Source organism: Xenopus laevis, chromosome 2L, assembly GCF_017654675.1.
Source record: "Xenopus laevis strain J_2021 chromosome 2L, Xenopus_laevis_v10.1, whole genome shotgun sequence".
Lineage (NCBI taxonomy): Eukaryota > Metazoa > Chordata > Amphibia > Anura > Pipidae > Xenopus > Xenopus laevis.
The window spans coordinates 72605202-72631345 of NC_054373.1; the positions used below are offsets into that span (position 1 = coordinate 72605202).

General features: G+C 42.8%; 1 protein-coding gene across 2 annotated transcripts in view; it reads right to left on the reverse strand.

The window, feature by feature from the left end:
• The window catches only part of csrp1.L (cysteine and glycine rich protein 1 L homeolog), a 30866-nt gene extending 17339 nt beyond the window's left edge, over positions 1-13527 (reverse strand). Inside the window, exons 1-2 of one of the 2 annotated variants that reach the window (XM_018245198.2) lie at positions 13392-13527; positions 325-444 (exon numbers count right to left, since the gene is read on the reverse strand). The gene's annotated coding sequence lies outside the window, so the exon portion shown is untranslated. 2 annotated transcript variants of the gene reach the window in all.
• Between the last annotated feature and the right edge of the window lie 12617 nt (positions 13528-26144).

The window sequence follows — 26144 nt, forward strand, 5'->3', positions numbered from 1 at the left end:
TTTAAATGGTTTTCACAATCAGCTCATCAAACCATCTCAAAATGCAATCTAATGCAGAAGTTAATGATATTGGTACATTTTGTTGTACTTATTATCAGAAAGTGAAAAAATACTTATTTTCATGTAAAAATTCCATTAGTGAGGTGTATCACTTCAGCAAATGTATGTAACTGTTAATAGTGTAAATAAAGTAGCAAGCTGCAGCTCTATGCATATTGATCAATGGTAGCTATTGATCAGTGATACCGGGAAAAAAATAAATAAAGTGTGTCAGCATTGCAGGAATAATAGTAAAACAGTTAAGAACATTAGAAATCATCCTACCTGCTTGTTGTCTTCCTTTGGTAAAAGAAACTTGTTCAGAGTGATTTCTCTCTTTAGGTAGTGGATCTCTGTTTCCTCTTTATATGGTAGTCTGCAGTTTATGGGTGTGACAACTTCAACCTAAAAGAGATTACGTGTATAAACATACGGAAGGCAGGGAAATTAAAAAGGAAGAAAATGGGTTGAACACTGACTTCCTTAACCCATAATGTGCAGAATAACTGAGAACATTTTAGGCAAATTTACTAGTAACTAATGCAGATGTATGTTGGAGAAATTAGACTGAAATTATATTTTAATCTTAAAATCTTTTTTTACATTTGCCATTAGTTATATACCATACAATCACAGGATGAAATCAGTGTGGAGGGCTATGAATTCATAAAAATTATATTTCCCTTGAATTTTTTTTACTCACATGCTTTGCCATGGAACACTGCAGAGCATGTGGGGAGTCTTAGCCAGGGGCATAAATAAAGACCCAGCAGACCATGTGCAGGTCTTGAAGAGGCCTTGCTGCAGCAGAGCAGCGGAGTGAATGTGAACAGGGCCGGAACTAGGGGTAGGCAGAGTAGGCAGGTGCCTAGGGTGCAAAGCTGGGGGGGCGCCAGGCATGTACCTGCTCTGTCGTCTACCCCGTGTCCGGTCCCGTCTCTCCCAGACTGCCGAGTGTAACTTTCATGAAAATGCTCTTCTACGCATGCACGAACACCATTTCCCGCATGTGCGATGTAGCGAAGCTTTGAGCATGCGCGCTGGAGCGCAGATTCGCGCATGCACAATTTTGCACGCACTGAGCCGGTTCCGTGGCCCGACAGGTAGCCTAGGTCGCATGGCCAGGTTGGCCCTGCTCTGAATGTGAATCAACATTGTACTTAGATTATATTGTTCTCAGCCTCAAAACTATAGGCCAGTTAGTCTGACGTCAGTGGTAGGAAAACTTTTCGAAGGTTTAAGGGACAAGGAAAGTCTAAAATAGAATAAGGTCGAAATGCTGTATTTTGTATACTAAACATAAACATGAACTTACTGCACCACAAAGCCTAATCAAACAAATGATTTACGGTATGCTTTCAAAGTTGGCCACAGGGGGCTGTCATCTTGTAACTTTGTTAAACATCTTTGCCTGACCCTGGCCCATCATCATAAATTATCAAAACAGCACAAGTCAAATAATATCTGCCAGAAGCTGAAACAGCAAGACTGATTAATAATCAGAATATACAGACTGCACTGGGTCCTGTGTTGTCATGTAATCTAATGTGGATTTTCTAGTTTTTGTATTGTTTAAAGCAGGACTGTCCAACTGGCGACCCCCCCTCATTTGGCCCTCCACATCAAAGTCTGCCTGCTGTGTCTTCTTACCATATGTAGAATTTAAAAGGTATCACTACAGAGATTAACTGGCCCCTGCATTGTCTAAATCTCAAAACCCCTGCATTGTTCACACCTGTCATCCCCCTGCATTTTTCACACTTGTGACACCTCTATTGTTCACTCCCCTAAAACCCTGTACTGTTCAAACCTGAGACCCAGACTGAAACTACCCACATTGTTCTCCTGTTCACACTTTATTCAAAATGCTAATGGGGCACCAGCACTGTGTCACTGTATGTAGTACATATTAGACTGGTCCTGATTCCTGTCTCCTGCTCTGTTCTGCCTTCCATATGCTCCCTGTGTGTCCCATACTCTGTCTGCCCTATGCTCCCTGTGTGTTATACTTTGGTATTTGTTCTGGAGGTTTGTTAGCAATTGAAAATTATTGTTAGTGGCCCCTAAGGTGTTTAATCATATGCTGGGGTACTGTATTATACACAGAGGAGGAGGCATATGGATTTATGGTTATGACTTAATATGACTTAACTTTTTTCACATATGAATGGCATCCTTGCCAGGGCAGGCACAAGGTAGTTTGGCACCCTAGACAAGAGCTTCAATCAGTGCCCCCCTGTCCTGCATTACCATTTCCCTCCTTACCATGATGGTTTTTGAATAAAGAGAGCAAGAAAATGTACAACACTTTTTAATTTATATTACTGCCCCCTGTACCTGTACCAGTAAGTCCAGCAGCCATCCATCATACAGCCCTCCTGCAGCAATCATATTGCCCCCAATCTTTACCTGTGTCAGCAGCAGACAAAAATAAATCTGATCACATCATATTGCCCCCAAGTATTTATGTACCTGTGCCAGTGCCCAGCAGCAATAGCAAACATATGGGCCCAAATCTGTACCTGGATGTGCCAGCAGGAAGCTTCACACTTTACAGTAATAGAAAGAATGTCTTCAGTTCAGTGCAACTGTGCAAGGCTGAGAGCAGCGAGAGCCACACCAAGCAGGCCGCCAGCTCTCTGCTTCTCTCTGTCATCACATCAGTGTCATCATTGACGCATGTACGCACATGGCGGTGCACCGCACAGAAGGAGCTATTTCTTGCCAGCAAGAGGGAGAAGGGGAAGGAGATGGATTCCACCCAACTGGGTGACCATGATTACTGAAACAAATTTTTAAATAAACGCTTGAAAAAAGTGCACCTCTCAATGATGGCGCCCTAGACAGCTGCCTACTCTGCCGACCCCTAGTTCCGGCCCTGATCCCTGCAGTGAGCACCAACCATTTGGTTTTTTGGTGTGCTATTAATGTGGACATGGTCTTGCGGTAACATGGGTGTGGTTTAAAGTGGGTGTGGTCTAAAAACAGGGAGTGGCTAACAATGGCTTCCGTTATCAGCCCTCCACCATGTAGATTGGAAAAATCCCAGCCCTCGGTACCATAGAAATTGGACAGCACTGGTTTAAAGGACAGTAAACCCCCCCCCCCATAAAAATGTAATCAGTGAATGGCCTCTTTGAAATCTTTAGATAACTGCCACTCTGGTTGTTAAAAGGTTAACAGAAAGGATGTATGATCCCACTCACTCATGCATAATCCCACTCACGCATACATAATCCAGATCACTCAAGCATAATCCCACTCAATCATGCATACTACAACGCACTCATGCATAATCCTGCTCACTCATGCATAATCCCGCTCATTCATGGATAATCCCACTCACTCGTGTATAATCTGTCATAATCCCACTCAGTCATGAATAATCCCACTCACTCATGCATAATCCCACTCACTCCCATTTACTCATGCATAATCCCGCTCATTTATGCATAATCCCACTCACGCAAAATCTGTCAGAATCCCATTTACTCATCCATAATACCACTCACTTGTGCATATTCCTGATCACTTGTGCATAATCCCGCTCACACATGCATATTCCTGTTCACTCATGCATAATCCCACTCATTTATATGCATAATGAGTATGAGTGAGTGGGATTAAACGTATGAGTGGGATTATGCATATGAGTGAGTGGGTTTGAGTATGAGTGGGATTATGCATATGAGTGAGTGGGATTATGCATATGAGTGGGATTGTGAATATGAGTGGGATTATTCATATGAGTACGTGGGATTATGCATACTTATGAGTATGAGTGGGATTATGCATATGAGTGATTGGGATTATGCATGAGTGAGTGGGATTATGCATATGGGTGAGTGGGATTACATGTAGGAGTGAGTAGGATTACACAAACTTGCTAATAAAATTACATTACCAAAAAAAACTTCTGAGCAACGTCATCAGGCGTGGCTGGCTATGCAAATATAAATGATGATGTAGCCAATAGAAAATTGCCGCCTGGTTGAAGCACATCTTGCATTCAGGAAAACATTACAGTGCAGGCTAACGGAGGGGATACAGATACCCAATACAGAGACAATGATGCATTTTTGTGGGGAATATGTGCCCAACCTAAAGACATGGTAAGGGTTTATAGAGTTTACATGTCCTTTTATACAAACTTTCTCCCAACTCTCCATAACCAGTGGCTGCAGCAAAGTATCCTCCAAATTGAATCCCAGTTTATCTGTTTTAATCTGGCTCCATAATCTTTGTCTTTGCAGTTGGAGTTGGAAAAAGTAAAGGGGATATAAAGGCAAAAATAAAATCCAATACAAATCTCTACACAGTCGCCGACTGCTCTACAGGGAAACAAACAAAGCTGTTGAGTTCTGCATGGCTGGGAAGTAAGCGGGGGCTCCCCCTGCTGTTCATAAATTTGATTGTTTCCTTACCAAGCAATTAGGGACCGTCTGACAATTCATATCCACAGCAGTAAATGAAGGGAGAATTTCAGGTTTCTTATAAAAACAGTACACATTATACACTCAGGTTTCTTATAAAAACGGTACACATTTTTTAATTAAAGTATATTTGAAATAGATTTCTTTTTCATTAAAGAAAGTAAAAATGGGATTTTATTTTTTTGCCTTTCCTTGTACTTTAATAAAAGATAAGATACTGGACTTTATCGCAAATCATAATACTATGAGTGTGTGCCAGCATGGTTTTATGCGTAATAGATCTTGCCAGACTAACTTAATTTCTTTTTATGAGAAGGTAAGCAGGGATCATAATACTATGAGTGTGTGCCAGCATGGTTTTATGCGTAATAGATCTTGCCAGACTAACTTAATTTCTTTTTATGAGAAGGTAAGCAGGGATCTCGATTCTGGGATGGCAGTGGATGTGATTTACTTAGACTTTGCTAAAGCATTTGATACAGTGCCACACAAAAGGTTACTGGTTAAAATAAGGAATGTTGTCCTGGAACATTGTATTTGTACCTGGATAGAGAACTGGCTAAAAGATAGACTACAAAGAGTGGTGGTAAATGGAACATTTTCCTAATTGGACCAATGTTATTAGTGGAGTACCGCAGGGCTCTGTACTAGGTCCCTTGCTTTTCAACTTGTTTATTAATGACCTGGAGGTGGGCATTGAAAGTACTGTTTCTATTTTTGCAGATGATACTAAATTGTGCAGAAGTATAGGTTCCATGCAGGATGCTGCCACTTTGCAGAGTGATTTGTCTAAGTTGGAGAACTGGGCAGCAAACTGGAAAATGAGGTTCAAGGTTGATAAATGCAAGGTTATGCACTTTGGAAAAAATAATATAAAAACAAGTTATACACTAAATGTCAGTGTGTTGGGAGTTTCCTTATATGAGAAGGATCTAGGTTTTTTTTTAGATAAGTTGTCTAATTGTGGGCAGTGTCATCCTGTGGCTACTAAAGCAAATAACGTTCTGTTTTGCATAAAAAAGGGCATTAACTCAATGGATGAAAACATAACTATGTCTCTTTATAGGTCCCTGGTGAGGCCTTATCTGGAGTATGCAGAGACATGAAACTAAACTGGTTAGGGGGATGGAAGACTTAAATCATGAGTGGAGACTGTCAATGTTAAGGTTGTTTTCTCTTGAAAAAAGGAGGGGACATGTACATTACATTAGAGGACATTATAGACAAATAGCAGGGGACCTTTTTACCCATATGTGGATCTCCGTACCAGAGGCCACCCCTTTAGACTAGAAGAAAAGAAATTCAATTTTAAAGCTTTGTACTTGCTTTTACAATTATAAATGAGGGTGATTTTACAAACTCAGTGAGGGGAAAAAGTAGGAGGTTGTATAGGTGAAAACACAATTAGCTAATAGCGCTTTATAATATAAAATAGAGAAAAATTTTAATTTTTTTTAATTGAAAAATATAGGCAGAATACATTTTCACAAGTTATTGTACTCATGTTGAACAAAAGGATATACAACTGCATTAAGCACAGCTGTCAGAAAAGACTTAACCTCTAATTAACTACAATAAAATAAAATAAAAAATTTATCTTGGGGTTTTGCGTGCCTAATTCAAGTAAAATGATCTTGTAATGAAGTAGAAATGTTGAATTTATGGAAGCCAGATAGTAGGATTATTTCTACATACTGCATTCTTTTCTGGTGAACAATTTGTCTATTGCTACCCTAATTTTCATTAATGAACAACATTGTAATTGGCCCTGATGTTTTAAAGGTGATAAATGTAATTTCTCAAAGATGCCATTATAGTACAGTGTTTATTATCTTAATTTAAAGGTTACACATGACATTTAACAGAAGAAGGTTATGTTATACATGACTACTGATTACATCACTGAAATGCTATTTAAGAAAGTCAGATCCTATTTAAGGGCATACTAACTGAACCACCATGTAATTCATAACCACGAAAGATGTCATCCTTAGAAGTACAGACAATATTCTATATATGTAAATTGAGGTGCAAGGATTTCAAAGCCAAGTGTAAATAATAATCACATATTTACAGTAGCACAAGAAACACACACTCAATATGAGAGGGAGGAATAACTGCCCACAGTTTGCCCACATGCTTTTTTAAAATTGTGGTGATTTTTCAAACTAAAGATGCTTAGAGGCAATCAAATAAATATGTTATAAAGAAGAATACATTACACTAACTTAAAACACTAAAACACCATAAGCAGGAACATTAAACTTAAATTTTGGAAAAATGGCCAAATATAAAACATGGAGAGTAATTGAAATTTCTGATGAACAATCTGAAAACAATTGAATTGAAAACAGTGTTTGTAAGGTGAGCATCCCCTTTAACCACTGCACTAAAGATCCTCGTGTTTATTGAAACCGCTTGCTGCTGAGGTCTTACAGTAACATAGTTTATAACTTGCAAGTGAAACTCCCTAATATGTACATGTTCTCTGCTTCTAAAAAGCCATCAGTCAGAAAGACATTGTGATGCAGTGCTGATCCAGCAATAGTTCAAATAATGCATTTTCAATAGCAACACTTCGGCTACATACAGACAAAAATAAGGATATGATGTTACTTTGTTGAATTACTCTGTGGACAAATGTGTGTGACATTTGCATTTATCAACCCTGAATCTTATCTGCTACTTAGATGCCAAGATTGAAAGTTTGCCTAGAACGGCTGCAAGGATAATACATTCAGGATGGATTTATATGAATGTACAAATTAAATAAAAGTGGACCCATACAGCACCTCACAATAAAAACTCTATCCCATTTAGAAAATATACCAACTCCCACTGTGACTGCTACTACCACTGTAACAGCTGTACATAGTCTTTTTACCAGTTCTTAATCCATTTATAAATAAGGTCACTTACAATTTATAATCCTATTCTCCAGAACATAATCTTGAATGTAATCTCCTAACAAGAGTATCTAAAACTGAACTAAGATGTCTAATTACTTATGAGTTGTCTTACATCAGCCTCTGGAGATTTGTTCATATTAATTTTGCTAAAACATTTTACTACCATATACTATGTCACTTGCAACCTGTTTACTACATAATGGGCCATGCGACTCAGTCTCCTATATTATATCAAGAAAATGCACATAGTTACGCATATTAAGCATATACGTTTTTAGAGTACCATTTAAAGGTACACTGGCACACAGGCACACTGTGAAATCTTCTCTGCAGCTTAGATTTTCTCCTAGAATGTTAAAAGAATGAAAAAATAATTTATTACACCACCTTCCTTCTGAAATAATCAGTTATGGCTGACAAGACAGCCAAGAGAAGGGCTCTGAGAGACTGAATTAAATGTAGCCTGTCTACCTGCTGCCAAGTACCCAGGCTTTTGTTTTGCTGGGAGGAATAAAGCCATACTCTCAGCTCACGTATTTTTTACTATAGATATACATGATATATCGATACTCAACACCCAACTTTTGTTATTTGGAATATATGTTGTATATGGCAATCTTTTTTTTGTGAAAAACAGACATATACAGCTGTGGGCTGTGTGATGTTTAATAAAATATGGGGAGGTGGTTACCCACCACCACATTTATATGAATGGCAATGTGTAGTTTAATGTTTAAAATAAATTGTTCACAGTCCTTCTCTCTTTCATTGACCATGTTTTACCTGAAGAGGAACTCTTTTGTTTTTCTCTTTTGTCATCTCTCATTTGTTACCTCTTCCTGTTGCTTTCTTTTGTTTGCCTTCTCATTTATATAATAATATTAATAATAATAATAGAGTGCTTCTGGTTATTTCACCTGTACAAAGTGCCCTGTGTGCCTCAATAAAAAATTTTGTCTTTTAAAAACTCTGTCCCTTCTACACTAGAGCCAATGGCCTTGTACACATTTGGCAGTTTAAAAAAAGCTAATAATGCAAAGGGTAAATTAGTTAATTTATCCTTTGCATTATTTGCTGAACTAAACCCTAAAAACAAATGTGGCTAAAAATGCCATATTTTATATGTAGAACTTATTGTACCAGTCTAAAGTTTCAGCTTGTCAATAGCAGCAATGATCCAGGACTTCAAACTTGTCACAGGGGGTCACCATCTTGGAAAGTGTCTGACACTCACATGCTCAGTGGGCTCTGAGCAGCTGTTGATAAGCTAAGCTTCGGGGGTCATCAGAGCCGCCATTAAAAATCATGGGGCCCTGCACACCCTGGCCCCCAAGCCCCACCCCAGACCCCAGCCCACACCACAGTTAAAAGACCACACAGACATCAGTGCTAAAAAAGGTAACCCCCCACACACGTTATAAAAAGCTATTGATGGTCAGGGCCCCTTATAAGTTAAAGAAAACGGGGGTTCCAGGGCCCCCCATAAAAGTTTTTTTTTTAAATTGGTGGCCTGGGCCCCCCTACAAGTTAAAATAAATAATTGGTGATCAGGTCCCCCTAAAAGTTAAAAAAAAAACATTGGCACCAGGGTCCCCTATAAAAGTTGTTTTAAAAAAACATTGGTGCCAAGGCCCCCTTACAAGTTATAAAAAACATTGGTGACAGGGGCCTATAGAGTATTAAAATAATAAATTGGTGGCCAGGGGATTAAAAAAAAAATAGCTTCAGGACTTCATTTTTGCCTGTTTTCGTTGCTTCTGGTCTTTTCACCGATTTGGGGCTTCAGGTGTTCGGCTTTTCTGCACTTCCGCATTTCGGCTGTTAGGGACTTCGGAAGGGCAGCACAGCTTCGGAGCTGTCAAGGGGGGGCGTTCTTTTTCGAAAAGTTCAGCACTACTGGGCCCCCCTTCAGGCCCGGTACACTTGTACCCCTTGTGCCCCCCCTGATGGCTGCTCTGAGGGTCACCACAAATTATCAAGAAGAAAATGAGGTTTATCTATAATGCTACAGGGCTGATTACTAAATTCTGATGCTAGTTGCACTGGTTTCTGTGTTGCCATGTAGTAATTACTAATCAGCCTTATATTGTTACATTTCTATTCTATGTGTACTGTATATTGTGAGTGGGTCCCTAAGCTCAGTAAGTGACAGCAGCACAGAGCATGTGCAGTGAATCAGCAGAAAATAAGATGGGGAGCTACTGGGGCATTTTTGGAGACACAGATCTTTTCTGCTAAAGGGCTGTGGTTGACTTGGGCTGGTACAGAAGCACAAAACATCATGTACAACATTTCTAGCTACTTCTAGCTACTTTAGTTAAGCTTAAGTTCTCAATTAACCCGTGTCTCCGACCAGTGCCTTGTAATACTCTTCCTCCCTTGTGCATCTTGTATACCATTGCCCCTCAATAAATTGAGGCAGTACAATGAATGTTGGAGCTGAAGAGCAAGTGCCAGGGCCACTACTGTTGCCATCAGGTAGTTTGAGAAACAAGTCTCATGCGGCAGCAGCACATAAGTTACCAGGGACAGCGGTTGATATTGCAGGAGCATTGTTTGGAGAAGACTTTAAAATAGGCATGGGGGGGGCAGCGAGTAACTGTACAGAACACATTTTAGGACATCATCAGGAGAACAGACCTCCCTCCTCAGCCCTCATTACAAAATCCCTCCTTCCTCAGCTCTCCCTCGACAGCCCTCCTTCATCAGTAGTGATGGGCGAATTTGCGCCGCTTCGCTGAAAAATTCGCGAATTTCGCGCGAAATTCACAAAACGTTTAAAAATCTGCGAAACTGCGCCGGCGTCTCGTTTTTGATGCCGGCGCCCGTTTTTGACGCCGGCGTCCGAATTTTTGCCGCAAATTTTCGCCGGCGTTTCGCAAATTTTCGCCGGCGACGAATAGCGCGAATTCGCGCCTGGCGAATAAATTCGCCCATCACTATTCATCAGCCCTCCCTCTGAGAGTTGAGGAGAGAGGGATGAGAGCTGAGGAGGGAGGGCTTTTGTAATGAGGGCTGAGCAGGTAGGGCTGAAGACCGAGGAGGGAGGTCTGAGCCACAAGGGGGGACAGTGTCGGACTGGGCCGGCGGGAAACCAGGAAAAAACCCGGTGGGCCCCGGGCTTCATGGGCCCCCGCCGGCCCAGCCCCCCTCCCCCAATATTCTGGCCCCCCTCCGCCGATGTCTGGGCCCCCAAATAAAAATTAATCTGTTTGCCGGTATCGCATGCGTGTCGGTGTTTGCGCATGCGCACCGGCATTTGCGCGCACACCAGCGTGCGCCGAGACATTCGCGCATGCGCGCTGGCGAGCGGCCAGACGATTGCGCATGCGCGCGGGGGGGCCGGAGTATAGTTACCCGGTGGGCCGCCCCCCGTGTCCAGTCCGACCCTGAGGGGGGAGATTGCAACAGCAAATGTGGACAGCACGGAGGCGTGACTGCAGTTTCTTCGGATATGTGAGTTGAAAAAGAGACGGGTCTGCATACTTCTTCTTTACTTCTTTCTCCTGATGATGTCCTAAAATGCGTTCCATATAACTTTGCAAGATACTGTAGCTTAGTTAATGTTCTAGACATAGTAGGCAAAACGTAAAGACTGGTAGTGGTTTTAAATGTACTGTATGTTTACTAATGCTGGAAACTTGGCCTGTAAAATAGAAAGCTATTGGCACTGAAAAGATAGTGAAATAAGAAAACTATAATGTCATTGGAATTGCTGAAATATGGCTGATGGGTCACATTATTTATCAGTAAATATAAAGGGACAATCTTTGTTTTGGAGGGATAGTGGAGATGAGTATGATTATGTCTATTAATTAAGCATAATTTGAAACCTTACACTTATAAACAGTGAACTTTGTTTGCCAGTTGGCATCCCAGTTTTGAAATGTAGTCAAATAAACAAACTAAAAGGCAAAGGGCAAACGGCAGATCCCTGTGGTACTCCACTAACAACACCGTTCCAGTTAGAAAATGTTCCATTTACCACCACTCTTTGTAATTTATCATTATTATTAGTTAAATGTTTTACCAAAAGAAGATCACCTCAATTGCCATGTCAGAGTATAGGTTTCTGCTATCCTCCTATAGTAGGTAATTAGATTATTTGCATTTTAGAATATCTATTATGCATAAAACAATGTTGGCACACACTCAGAGTTCTGTGATTTGCAAAGTATTCTATTCCTTATAAGACCTTCCAAACCCCATAAAAATACAATAGTTGCTTGACTATCAAGTTACTTTGTGGTCCTAGTTTTACTCTTTGAACTATTTGCTCTTTACCTCCTAACTTTGACCTGAAACTCTATCTGAACCCTGTTGCCTGTCCTGATTTGGACCTGTATGAATATGCTCTTGCTTCTCATTATGTTGGCCCTCTAACCTCTCTCCACTACTGAGCTTCCTGCACTCCCTAGCAGACAGGGCCCCTATATACTGTGAGGTGTTTGTGGGTTAAAATCCACATTTCCCCGGAACTCTGTCTACTAGGACTGTCTGGTGATATTCCACTTCGCTCCTACTCCAGACTCTGCTACCTACAACTCCTCTATTACGCCAAGAAAGCCATTCTTATGCACTGGAAGTCTTTAGACCCCCCCTCGTTGCAATATTGGCAAAAGCTGGTAAATGACAATCTTCCAAATGAGAAATTGACATACTTAGCCAGAGGGTGCCCAGAAAAATTTGATGCCATATGGGGTACCTGGTTGAATTTACAGTAGTCTGAAAAAGTTTTAAATCCTGTATAGCCGTATTGATTGCCTTTGCCTCACGTTTTTTTTTTTTTTTTTCTTCTATTTCCTTCTCTGTCTATTGTTGTTAAAACTGTTAAAAATAAAAACTTTAAAAAAAAAAATCCACATTTGAATGTTTGTACCTAACCTCAACAAATAGATCTCAAGCAATAATTAAGTACAATCTTGCAATTCCAATTATTTTCCAGAAGGTGTCAGGATTATGCAAGGTATTGGGTCTTTATTTTCAGAAACATAACAGTGTTATACCAGTACCTACATTATGCAGGCAGAGCTAATTTCAGTCCATGTAGTAAAATATAAAGGTAACAACAGCAACAACCGAACATTAATTATTGGTGCTCAAAAGAATAATTTTTTCACTAAAAAAATTTCACTAGTAAATTGATGTTTTCTAATCATATAAAAACTATATATAAGATTGTTCAGTGTATAATATATGGCTTTGTACTGTTTTATCAGGGCCAACAAAACATAAAGCAGACCCTGCGACAGTCTACTTTTGTGGGGTCTGCTGTGTGAAACATACACCACTCTATGTTTAGCAAGGAATGCATTAAGGCCTAAAGAACGGTGTTATCTTAAAAAAATGTAAATTAAAGTGTTAAATGGTGCTACTTTTAACACAACATTTCAAGTTAGAATTTTTTTTCTTATGTAACTATCATTGCCATAAATGCAGAGACCATAGTGCTAAGGGGCAAGTGTTGTCAGATTACAAATTCAATCCGATTTCAATGTGTTTCTCCCTCAAAAGTGAGAGATTATTTTACTCAAATAGATGTGTTGTCATAGTAACGTGTATATAACGGGCAATTACAGATCAATAAAAACAATAGATACTGCACATACATATGCCTGACCTATAATATAATTGGGTACATTAAGCCAATACTCACCAGACAGAGGGCTCCCCATAGAGCAATATAGAGGGGAACATTTACTTAATATACCTGTGTTTTATCTGCCACAACTATATTCATAAGAACATATGGCACTGAATTTGTTCATTTAAACCATGGGGTGCCTCCATATATAAATTAAATTATTTTACACATACAGTCCCTGTTACCCCCTTTTCTTGGGCATCTAACCTGCAGTACCTGAAATTGATCTAGTGATGCATCGTGTCCTGTGAAGGGGATCACCATGGGATTTTCAACATAAATGCAGGCCACTCCAAGGTGAAAGGAAAACAGAAAGTACAGCTTCAGTCAGCAACAGAAAGTCCAGTAATAACAGAAAAAGCTTACTTCAGCCGCTTTAGCAGTCAGTACCCCAAAAGATTGACCAGGCTTGGTCTCTGGGAAAACTCCCACCGGCAAAAATCCCCAACTTGCTATCAGACCCCCAGGTCTCTGAAAGTTCAGCCAGTGAAAAAACAAATACAGGGCAGCTCTCCTATGCAGCTCCTACTCACTCCCTGCACACCTGCTGTTCACTCCCTTAAACACCTATTGGCTGTCCAGCCCACGCCCTGGCTGCTTAACCCTCTGGTGTTTCTTAAAGGGACTACTCTTAACTGGATGGCTCAGAACCTTAAAACAGGGGATACATATCTGCCATCCACTACATATCCCTCCGGCTTGTACATATACCCCCCCTCTGCCTCAACCCAGGGGAGGTGGAGGCACTAGTACAGCCTAGACAATCGGACAGAGCATCCACATTCATATGCTGTTTCCCGGGTCTGTGCTCTACTGTATAATTTAATTCCTGGAGTGCCGGGAACCATCGGGTTACCCTGGCATTTGCTCCTTTTTTCTGCTTCATCCAGGTGAGAGGGGCATGATCAAAGATCTGTAGAAACCTCCGAAGCGAGTCCAAGGCCCACTTAATGGCTAGACATTCTCGCTCAACTATTGCATAGTTTTTCTCAGCTGCAGTCAGCTTTCTACTGAGAAACACTATGGGATGCTCTTCCCCATTAATGACCTGTGATAGGACAGCTCCCAGACCTACGTCTGAAGCATCTGTCTGAACAATAAACTCCTTTCAGAAATCTGGCGCCACCAAGATGGGGTGGTGACAAAGAGCGGACTTGAGCTATAGGAATGCCTTTTCAGCATATGTGTTCCACTCAATCATGACTGACTTCCGAACTTTGGTCAGGTCAGTCAATGGGGTTGCTACTGTGGCAAAATTGGGGACAAACCTATGGTAGTACTCAATCAATCCCAGGAATGCTCGAACCTGTTTCTTTGTTTTAGTGCGGGGCCAGTTCTACACAGCATCTACCTTATTTAGCTGGGGTTTTACAATGTACCCAAGGTATCTTGCCTTTTCCATCCCTACGGCACACTTTTCGGGATTCACTATGAATCCACCCTGTCTCATGAAGTCAAGAACCGCCTGGACTTTAGGCAAATGGTCCCAGTCCCTACTAAAGATGACAATGATATCCAGGTAAACGGACGTGTACCTCTGATGGGGCCTCAAAAGTTTGTCCATTGCCCTTTGAAATGTAGCTGGGGCAGTTTGTAAACCAAAGGGCATTCTCTTATATTGAAAATGGCCATCTGGAGTGGAGAATACTGTTTTCTCTTCTGTTTTCGCTGCCTGGGTTAGGGGTATTTGCCAGTACCCCTTGGTGAGGTCCAAAGTGGTAATATAATGGGCAGGACCTAACCTCTCTATAAGTTTGTCTACCCGGGCATGTGGGATAGGCATTAAATTTGGAAATTTCATTGAGTCTTCTGAAATCATTACAGAATCGCAGAGTACCGTTGGGCTTGGGTACCAACACAATGAGGCTTTACCATTCACTCTGTGACTCTTCAATATCTCCTAACTCAAGCATTTTCTTACCTCCTCTGAGACAGCCTTCCAGCAAGCCTCTGGAATGCGGTAATGTCAGGGAGCCAGGAGCTCCCTCCAGGGAGGTAGTCAGGATCGAGGAGGAAGCCCTCTTGAGGGTGCAAGGTCGCGGTGTCCGAAGGGTTAATCAAAGGGGTAGTCAGGATCCAGGCAAGAGTTCACAGGCAGGCAGATAACAACAAAGTCCAAAGTCCAGGCAAAGGGTCAAAATAACAATCAGGAACAGGATATAGCTATAGAAGCTCACAGGGAACCCAGGAAATGATTCCTATACTTGGGCGCCATTCTGGCTTCTTAGTAAGGCTTTTATATTTGAATTTGGCGCCATTCTGACGTCTTAGTAAGGCTTTTATATTTGAATTTGGAAAATTTGGGGAAGCTGAAGTCTGACAGCCACAGGATTGATCACCTCCGAGATGGAAAATGGACCTACGAACCTCGGACCCAACTTAGGAGATGGTACCTTCAACCGAATGTTCCTGGAAGACAACCAGACTTTATCACCGACCTTGTAGGGAGGAGAGGGTCTACATCTACGATCTGCAAACGTCTTATGAACCAGAGCACTCTTCTCCAGGTTTGACTTGGTTGCAGCCCAAACAGCAGACATGTGGGCTGCATGGTCATCCACGGCCGGAACATCAGACAACACAAAGTCTTGTGGGAAGGCTTGAGGGTGTTGACCATACACCGACATAAATGGAGACCTTCCAGTGGAAGTGTGGCAGGCATTGTTATGAGCAAATTCCGCCCATGGGAGGAGATCAGACCAATCATCTTGACAAAGGGAAACGTGGTTCCTCAAGAACTGTTCCAAGGCTTGGTTCACTCGCTCAGCCGCTCCATTAGTCTGGGGATGATAAGCTGAGGAGAACTGAAGATTAATACCTAGATCTTTGCACAGGGAACGCCAGAATTTAGCCGTGAATTGAGACCCTCTGTCAGAAACGATCTCAGTTGGGAAGCCATGCAGGCGAAAAATGAACTGGATGAACAACTGTGACAACTCCACTGCAGATGGAAGCTTCCATAGAGGGATGAAGTGGGCCATCTTGCTGAAGCGGTCAATGACAACCCAAATCACGGTGTTCCCACAGGAGGGAGGAAGTTCAACAATGAAGTCCATTGCCAAATGCATCCAAGGACGAGAGGGAACAAGCAACGGCTGTAGTAACCCACTGGGGTGAGAATGGCTGGACTTGGAAGTGGCACAAACAGTACAGGCAGAAACAAAGTCTTTGACATCTTTACGGATTGTCGGCCACCAGACAAGACGCCGTAAAAGTTCAAGAGTTTTAACAGGACCAGGATGTCCCGCTTGTTTGGAACTATGAGTCTGTTGCAGAATAGGCAGACGAAGCTCAGGAGGTACAAAAGCCAATCCGATGGGGGTATCAGGAGGGGCAGAAGATTGACCAGCCAGGATTTGATCAGCAAACTGAGGGTACAGTGAAGCGATGATCTTGACAGGAGGAATAATAGGCTCTTGTCTTTCAGGAGTACGATCCACCGGAGTGAAACTTCGAGACAGAGCGTCGGCTTTCCGATTTTTGGAGCCAGGACGAAAGGTCAAGACAAAGTTGAAGCGGGAGAAGAACAGAGCCCATCTGGCCTGACGAGGATTCAGTCTCTTGAGAGAATGTATGAACTCCAAGTTCTTATGATCAGTGTAAATTGTGACCGGAATTGAAGAACCCTCTAGGAGGTGACGCCACTCTTCGAGAGCAAGTTTGACAGCCAGGAGTTCTCGATTTCCTACATCGTAATTCTGTTCTGCAGGAGAAAACTTTCTGGAGAAAAAGGCACAGGGGTGCAATTTCCCATCGGTAGAATGTCTCTGGGATAGGATAGCCCCTGCACCTACCTCAGATGCATCCACCTCAATGCAAAAGGGCAACTTAGGATCCGGATGACGGAGGACTGGGGCAGAAGAAAATGCGTCTTTTAGGGACTGAAAAGCTTCTACGGCAACTGGAGGCCAGGACCTGGGATTGCCCCCTTTTCGGATGAGAGTAAGGATAGGTGCAATGCGGGAAGAAAACCCCCTGATGAATTGCCGGTAGTAGTTGGCAAATCCGATGAACCTTTGTATAGCCTTGGTGCTCAAGGGAAGGGGCCATTCTTGGATTGCTGACACCTTAACGGGATCCATCTCGAAACCTTCTGGGGAGATGATATAACCCAAAAAGGAATCTTAGACACTTCAAAGACACATTTCTCCAACTTGGCGAAGAGAGAGTTCTTCCTCAAACGAGAGAGTACTTCTTTCACCTGGGAGCGGTGAGATTCGAGGTCTTTCGAGAAGATTAGGATGTCATCCAGGTACACGACCACAGACTTTCCCAAGAGATCCCGGAAAATGTCATTCACGAGCTCCTGAAAGACAGCGGGGGCATTACAGAGGCCAAAGGGCATCACGAGATATTCATAGTGCCCATCCCGAGTGTTGAATGCCGTTTTCCATTCATCCCCTTCACGGATGCGGATGAGGTTGTACGCCCCACGGAGATCTAACTTAGTGAAAATTTTAGCCCCTTTCAATTGGTCAAAGAGTTCAGCAATCAAAGGTAAGGGGTACCGATTTTTAACAGTGATTTTATTAAGGCCCCGGTAGTCAATGCAAGGACGTAGGCCTCCATCCTTCTTTTCCACAAAGAAGAAACCTGCCCCGGCAGGAGAAGTAGAGGGATGGATAAACCCCCGCTGGAGATGTGGAGGAAGGAATTCTGCGGATTTCTTACAGAATACATCAGAGAATTCCCTGTAGAAGGAGGGTAGAGTCTTCAGATCAGACATAGAGATATTCACCCTCTGGAGGGGTTCAGCAGGAAGACAGTGCTGCTGGCAAAATGGGCTCCAACGGGAAATCTGTCCTGCGGACCAATCAATGGTGGGGTTATGCAGGCGCAGCCAAGGGAGACCCAAAACAACAGGAATTCTTCTCCCAAAGAGATGTTGCCCACTCAAGCGGTTTGCCCACCAAACGAGACATCACATACCCCACCTTGGAACGTTCATTGGGGAAGTGCGAGGGTTGAAACTCGAACTGGATCTGGCACTGTGTAGCGAAACCTCTGCAGGCCTGTGGGTCCCCACTGAAGCGAGGAGGAGGCGGAATACGAGGCTCACCAGACGAGAAACCTGTGCTAGACGAGACGTCCGCCATGGGAGGATTTGCAGCCGCTTGGGAAGCAGGAGGCGCTGGAGGCACTCGGGAGAGAAGGGTATCGAGTGCCTGTCCTATGTGGTACTGCTGGGCTTCATATTCCTGCATGCGGGATGCCAGTCCGCGGAGCGCTCGTCCGACATCAGGCGTAGCTTCCTCAGTAGGATCCATGGCCCAAGTATAATGTCAGGGAGCCGGGAGCTCCCTCCAGGGAGGTAGTCAGGATCGAGGAGGAAGCCCTCTTGAGGGTGCAAGGTCGCGGTGTCCGAAGGGTTAATCAAAGGGGTAGTCAGGATCCAGGCAAGAGTTCACAGGCAGGCAGATAACAACAAAGTCCAAAGTCCAGGCAAAGGGTCAAAATAACAATCAGGAACAGGATATAGCTATAGAAGCTCACAGGGAACCCAGGAAATGATTCCTATACTTGGGCGCCATTCTGGCGTCTTAGTAAGGCTTTTATATTTGAATTTGGCGGCATTCTGACGTCATCGGCGTCCTTGCGCCGACGTCGACGCGCTGACGTCATCGCGCCGGCGCCGCTACCCACGTGGCGGCCATGGGCGCCGCCATTTTGGGAGCGACGCCGGCAGGGAGGGACGCGCCGCCCGGAGCTCCAGGACCTGCTCCGGGCGGCGATCGTGACAGGTAAGATTTGAGACACAACTTTACTCCTGGCTCTGTAATTACATCATGCCCTATAACATTAGTGATTCCAGGCAAATCAGAGAAAATATCTTTGTTTCTCTGTAGAATCTCCCTTGCTGGGTCTGGGCTTTTGATAATGCTGTTGCCACCGGGACACTATCAGCACCAACCTGAGACTCCCAGTTTCCCACTAGCCAGTGCCGAACCTGGTTCTCTATCCCTCCAAGGCTTTAAAGGAGAAGGAAAGGTATTTTTTTAAACCTTTCTTTAAATGTTGCTTGGGTGCTCCCCTCCTGAACCGCATTACTTTCGCTGCCCAATTAGTTCTCCTTCACTCACACTGTCCCGTGGAAGTTTCTGCTGTTCCTAAACTGCGCCGCATGTTGAGTGCGCATCATGTCCTGTGTATCCCTGTGTGAACTGCGCATGCACTGAATTTAGTCAAATGATGGCGTTGCCTTGTACCTCTTGACCGCAGTATCGCCGCTCACATGGGGGAAGATAAGGATACTGTACATGCGCAGGGCTTGCCAAATTTTTACTGAGGATGTGCAAGCCTTATTAGAAGAGATCTGGATAGAGGGGAGGATTTTATTTTCTTTGCACCTTACAAAAATTGTTACTGTCTTGGATTACAGAAAGGGGGAAAACGCATAGAGCAAGGAATCCTGTAAGTATCTCTCCATTTTGTGGGCAATTTATACAACTTTATTTGTATTTTACCTTTATGTGATAGATTTGGTAGGGCTTTCTCTTACCAGGTTGGTAAACCTTATAGTTCACCTTGCCCACTTTTTCTACAATTTCAAATGGGCCCTGCCATCTGGCCAATAATTTGCTCTCTACAGTGGGGATCAGCACTGCCACTCTATCTCCCACCTGGAATTGCCTCACCTTAGCAGACCAGTTGTATACCCGGCGCTGAGCCTCTTGGGCACTTTGCAAATGTTCCTTAACCAGTGGCATCACTCCTGTGATCCTTTAAGTCAATTGAGAGATATACTCCAAAACACTTTTGTGGTAAGCAGCTTCACTCTCCCAAGCCTCCTTTACAATATCAAGCAGTCCCAGGGGCCTGCACCCGTACACTAACTCAAAGGGGGAGAACCCTGTGGATGCCTGAGGCACCTTACGAATTGCAAATAAAAGAGCATGTAATAAACAATCCCAATCCATCCCCATCTTTTTGTACCACCCTCTTAAGCATTGTTTTTAAGGTCTTATTAAAACGTTCAACCAAGCCGTCTGTTTGAGGATGGTAGACAGACGTACGTAACTGTTTTAACTCGAACAATTTGCACACACCTACCATAACCTATGACATGAATGGGGTACCCTGGTCAGTGAGTGTCTCCTTGGAAAACCCTGTCCTTGAAAACATCAGACACAGCTCCCTGGCAATGGCTTTAGATGTGGCATTCCTTAATGGAATAGCTTCAGGGTATCTGATGCCCTCGGGCAGATTTTACCTGGGGACCTACCAAGTCCGTTGCTACACGTTCGAATGGTACCTTAATAATGGGTAAAGTCACCAAGGGGCAGTGAAAATGAGAAGCCAGAGCTGTTAAAAGGCAGGTAGGATAGGATGAACAGTAGGTTTTTACTTTAAACCTTGCCAGTAAAACTGGTCTGTGATTCTCGCTTCAATCTTCTCTGCCCCCAAGTGTCCACCCAGTGCATCATCATGCGCCAGGTCAAGTACCATTCGTCTGTATGGCCGGTGAACTAACAGTTGCTCAACCACCTCCTCACGGACCTTGGTGTCTCTATAGAGCAGATCACCATTTACAGCGAAGTGCGGCCCAAATTTCTCTGCACCTGGTTCTTAAGAAACACCATTTATCACCACCACTTGTTCTCTGGCATTAACTAAGGTAGGATCCTGCATCTGGGCAGTGCTAAAGGCTCCCCTTGATACATCCAGATCAGGAAATACAGGGTTTAATGAATCATCCTCATCATCCTCCCCAAGCATTACCTGTAACGGGAAGAAATCCCCCCCCCCCTCAGAGGACAGCTCGGTCCTCTGACCAGGATCCTCAATTACTTTATCACCCTTTTCCAGAGTTTGGGGCTGTGACACAATATAATTTTGACATTCATGCATTATATCATTTTCAGCATCCTTTGGGTTTTGGGAACCCACACCCACCCTCGAGTCAGTGGTTTTCTTCTCCATACTTTCACATAATTCCCAGAACTTTGCAAAGTCACGACCGACAATAACAGGGTGTAGTAGTTTACTCACCACTGTCACCTCATGCACCACAGATTCACCGGCAACAGTGATGGTCACTGGGACTAGTGGGTAAGACCGGGTATCTCCATGGAACAAACTACCCGGAGTGACTTGGACGCTGGTTCAAATTAGCAGGAACTTCCAGGAAAGTAAAGCTGTAGCGGGAAATGTTCTTATTGGAGTCAAGTAGTATTTAATCTTCCCACAGAAATTTAGACGAATGGATCCGGCACCAGATGAACCTCCTCAGGAAAGAGATGGTGTAACTCCTTACAGCTGAGCAGAAAAGACCATTCCCTTAAGGTAAGTAATACTGGAAAACTGTAACACAGGCGTGTAATTTGGGAAACAGAGATCTGTTTTCCTCCACTCATTCAGGTAGGATAGAATATTGTCAAGCCCAGCAGATAACAGGAAATTAAGGCAAACAGGGATTCATGACACAGTCTATAGCAGAGTAAGCCAGGCAGTGCAGAGAGGCAAGTGTTAACAGCACAGTCTTTGGTTAAGTAAGTCAAGCAGTGTAGAGAGGCAAGGGTTAACAGCACAGTCTTTGATAAAGTAAGTCAAGCAGTGTATAGAGGCAAGGGTTAACAGCACAGTCTTTGATTAAGAAATTATAATATGCTTGAATTCAGCTTCTAAAATGGTTAATTAGTACTGCAGCAAACTTCTTGAACAGTATTGAGTTCAGGCAGAATACAATACAAGCTTGAGTAATTATTTTAACTCACTCATAACAGGAGACAAAGTGCAGTGCTGTTGCTAGGGAGCCACCTCCTATGAACTGGAGCAGTGTAGAAGGAGACAGCTGGATACTGAAACCCTCAAATCAGGCAGGTAGGAACCGTTCCGCTGACGCATGGAAGCCCAATAGAGGAGGACTGGACTGAATCCAGGACCGGCAGGGATCAGGAACCGACAGAACCAAGGTTTCTTCCGGGTTGACGTAAGTATAACTGTGCAGCGTCACTGTGCCTGTGCTCATTCTTTTATAGGCAGAAGGGGAAGGCGGCCACAAGCTCCATTACAGAGCTGCAGAGCCTTACACTACCCCCCCTTTCAAAAACAGAAAAGCGCTCCTTCATTTTACCAGGGTTATCTGGAAATCTTTTGTGAAATTCCTTAATAAGATGGTCAGCGTGCACATTTATTGCTGGTTCCCAAGAATCCTCATCTGGTCCAAAACCTGCCCATCTGACCAGATACTGAAGTATTCTATAAAATACTCGAGAGTCTAGAATCTGTTCTACCACAAATTCTTCATGTGCATCTACCTGAATTGGTTGAGGTGGTTTCTGGATTCTCTCTCTGAAGCAGTTCTCCACAAAAGGTTTAAATAGAGAGACATGAAAAACTGGATGAATTTTCATGGATCTAGGAAGCTTTAATTGAAAAGCCACAGGATTGATCTTCTTGAGGATTTCAAAAGGTCCAATAAACTTTGGGCCTAATTTTGCAGAAGATAATTGTAATGAAAGATTCTGTGTTGACAAATAAACCTTATCCCCCACCTGATAGCTGGGAGCAGAACGTCTCACGTAAAACCTCTGTCAGTTTCTCATGATTTGATTGAAGCTTTTTAAGATGTAATTCCACAGCTGGAATGACAGCTCATGATATCCGAAATTCAAGAAAAATGGAGTGTTTGAGATAGCCTTGGAAAAAGAATTATTATATACAAATTCTGGTAAAGGTAACAAAACTACCCTATCATCTTGCTGATAGTTCAGGAAACAACGAAGATACTGTTCCAAACACTGATTTGTGCGCTCCGCTTGACCACTACTCTGGGGATGAAAAGTGCTGGAAAGATTAACTTTTACCCCTAACGCTTTAAATAAAGTCTTCCAGAATTTTGAAGCAAACTGCGATCCTCTGTCTGATATAAACTCGTCCAGCAGATCATGCAATTTAAATATATTTGCCAAAAATGCTTATGCTGTTTCTTCTGCCGTGGGTAGTTTTGACATGGTATAAAATGCACCATCTTCGTGAACCGATCCACATAAACAAAAATAGTGGTCATCTGTCTGGATACAGGGAGTTCTACAATGAAATCCCTTGCCACTGAACCCCATGGGTGAGTTGGAATTGGTAGAGGCTTAAGTAATCCAACACGGGAAGCACAAGGTAATTGGGTTCGGGCACAATTACTGCAAGAGGAAACAAACTTCTGTACATCAGACCGACAGGAAGGCCACCAAAAGTTTCAAAGAAGCAGTTCATGGGTTCTAAATTGCCCTTGATGGCCAGCTACTGGAGAATCATGAACAGACTTAAGGATCTCAACTCGCAGAGACAGTGGAATCAGGCCCAGATTTGTGGAAAGGCCACCTAGGGCCTAGGGTGGCAGGATTTTAGGGGGGCGGCATGCTGCCCAACCACACCCACATTGGTTCAAAAACACTGGGGATGCGCTGGAGATACAACCATTTTTTAAATTTCCCATGCGCCAATCCCCATTGCTCCTGTCCCCCTGGAGGGGAGAGGGGCGATGAACGGCAGTGGGCCTAGGGGCGCCCACTATGTAAATCCGGCCCTGAGTGGAATATATAACTTCTTTTGAAACTATAAGTTCGGTAAGTTGAATATCCTGATCATAAGCCTTCTAAATCTTCTCATTAATTGTAATGCTCCCTATGTGATCGAAGATCTTTTGAGGAGGAATAATGGTAGCTTCAAAGTCATCCTCTCTTTGGTTGTCTGAAAATAGCCTACATAAGGCATCTGCTCTAGAGTTCTTAAATCCTGGCTTGAATGTGATCTGGAAATTACATTTTGTAAAAAATAATGCCCAACGAACCTGTCTCAGTGAAAGTCTCTTTGTCTTCTTGATAAATTCTAAATTTCTATGATCTGTAAATACTGTTATCAGGTAGACAGCACCTTCCAAGTAATGCCTCCATTTAGAAAATGCTTCTTTAATTGCCAAGAGTTTTCTATTACCGACATCGTAATTTTGTTCCGTTGAAGACAATCGCCGAGAAAAATATGCACAGGGGTGCATCCTACTTTCCAGACCCATTCTTTGCTATAGTACTCCCCCAAACGCCGTCTCTGAAGCGTCCACTTCAATAAAGAATGGTTTGAGAACATCAGGATGGATTAAGATTGCCGCTGAAGTAAAAGAGGATTTCAAAAAAGAAAAAGTTTGCTCTGCAGTGGAAGACCATTCAGGGAATCTGCCTTTCTTCGTGAGTAGAGTTATAGGACGTACTATTATGGAAAATCCCTTAATGAAGCGTCTATAAAAATGGCAAAACCCAAAAAACGCTGTACCTCTTTCAAGGTTGTAGGAGAAGGCTGGGTTAAAATAGCTTTAATTTTCTCTGGATCCATCTCGATACCTGTAGATGACACAATGTATCCTAGGAACTTGATCTTTGAACATTCAAACTGACATTTTTTTGGTGTGATGTATAAAAAATGTAACTTAAGTAACACCTGGCGAACTTGAGTACGATGTTCCTGTAAGGAAAAAATGAATATGTCGTCCAAATATGCTACGACAAAAACGTCCAGAAATTTCCTCAAGATGTCATTAATTAGATGTTGAAAAGTTGCAGGCGCAACAAACAGCATTACTCTGTATTCATAATGTCCGTACCATGTGAGAAAAGCTGTCTTTCATTCATCACCAGAGCGAACACATACCAAATTATAGGCACCTCGCAAGTCCAATTTGGTGAATTTGGTGAAAATCTAGAAGTTCTGGAATTAAAGGTAAAGGATACCTGTTCTTGACTGTAACCAGATTAAGTTCCCAATAATCGATACATGGGCGTAAGGTACAATCCTTTTTCTTTACAAAAAAAATTTTCCTCAATATAATCTTTCAAAACCTGAAATTCAGGTCCAGACAATGAATAAATCCTTCCAAAAGGAATTGGAGCCCCTGCCACGAAATCAATGGGACAGTCATAAGGTCTGTGTGGTGGCAGACAATCTGCATTCCTCTTGTGGCACAGATCTTCGAACTCCTTATATGGACCTGGAAGTGTGGCAGCAATGGTAAAAGGACAAAATAAGGCGGAAATTCCTCTAGACGGAAAAGAAAAACTTCTTTCTTCAGGAAAAGTCATTGTCAGCGTTTTCTAATCTATTGTTTGGGTTATAGGACATCAACCAGGATAATCCCAAAATGACTGGGAAATGAGGAGAAGGAATGGCTAGAAGACTAATTTGACATTCAAAGTAACATGGAAATCTGAACTAAGGGGTGACCCATCAACTGTCTTCATGAAAAGGGGTTCTTACAATCCTTTATATGATAGTTGGTACTTTTGGATCAAATGAAAATCAATAAAACTCCCCCCGCACCAGAGTCTGTCATGGCCGTCACTGGAATACTCATATTTCCATGTATTAACATGACTTGACAGGTTAAATGCCCTGGAAAATTGTTAGAGTCACCAGATAACACAGAAATAAAGAGAGTCTGACTCTTCAAATATGCTTGACTTTTTTATTGTATGCAGGTTTCTTTTTCAGAGGGCAAACTGCAGCAAAATGACCAGAGCCTCCGCAGTAAAGACATATCCCTAATTTTCTCCTGTGCTGTTTTTCTTCCATAGACAAGGCTCCATGTACAAGATCAACTTACATAGATTCTTCTGTCGATGAAGACTGTGAGGGCGAAGGTACATATGACGGTGGCAGTCCCTGTCTTTCCGCCCTTCTTTCTTGGAACCTTCTATCGATCTGGACACTTAAGGTGATCAGCTCTGCCAAAGTAACTGGTGTCTCACACCTTACAAACTCATCCTTAATATAGTCAGCCAGACCTCGATGGAAATGGACAATGTTTGCTCCTTCATTCCAATCGACATCCTGAATCCATTTCCGGAATTCAGCTGCATATTCTGTTACCGACCTTTTACCTTGGCGAAGATGTAGTAAAGCAGTCTCATACTGCGATTCGGGTCATCGAACATCAGTTTCATAGCACTCAGGAATTGAGATAGATTGTCCACCCTTCAAACAATTATTCCTACTTTAGCGGTATCTGTGGGGTAACGATACGGAGTAAAATGGAACTGCACAGTTGATCATCGAAAGGAGAGCACTTCAGATGCAGATTTACTGCTAAAACTTCTTTATTTATTAACTGTCTTGCAGTTAATAAATAAAGACGTT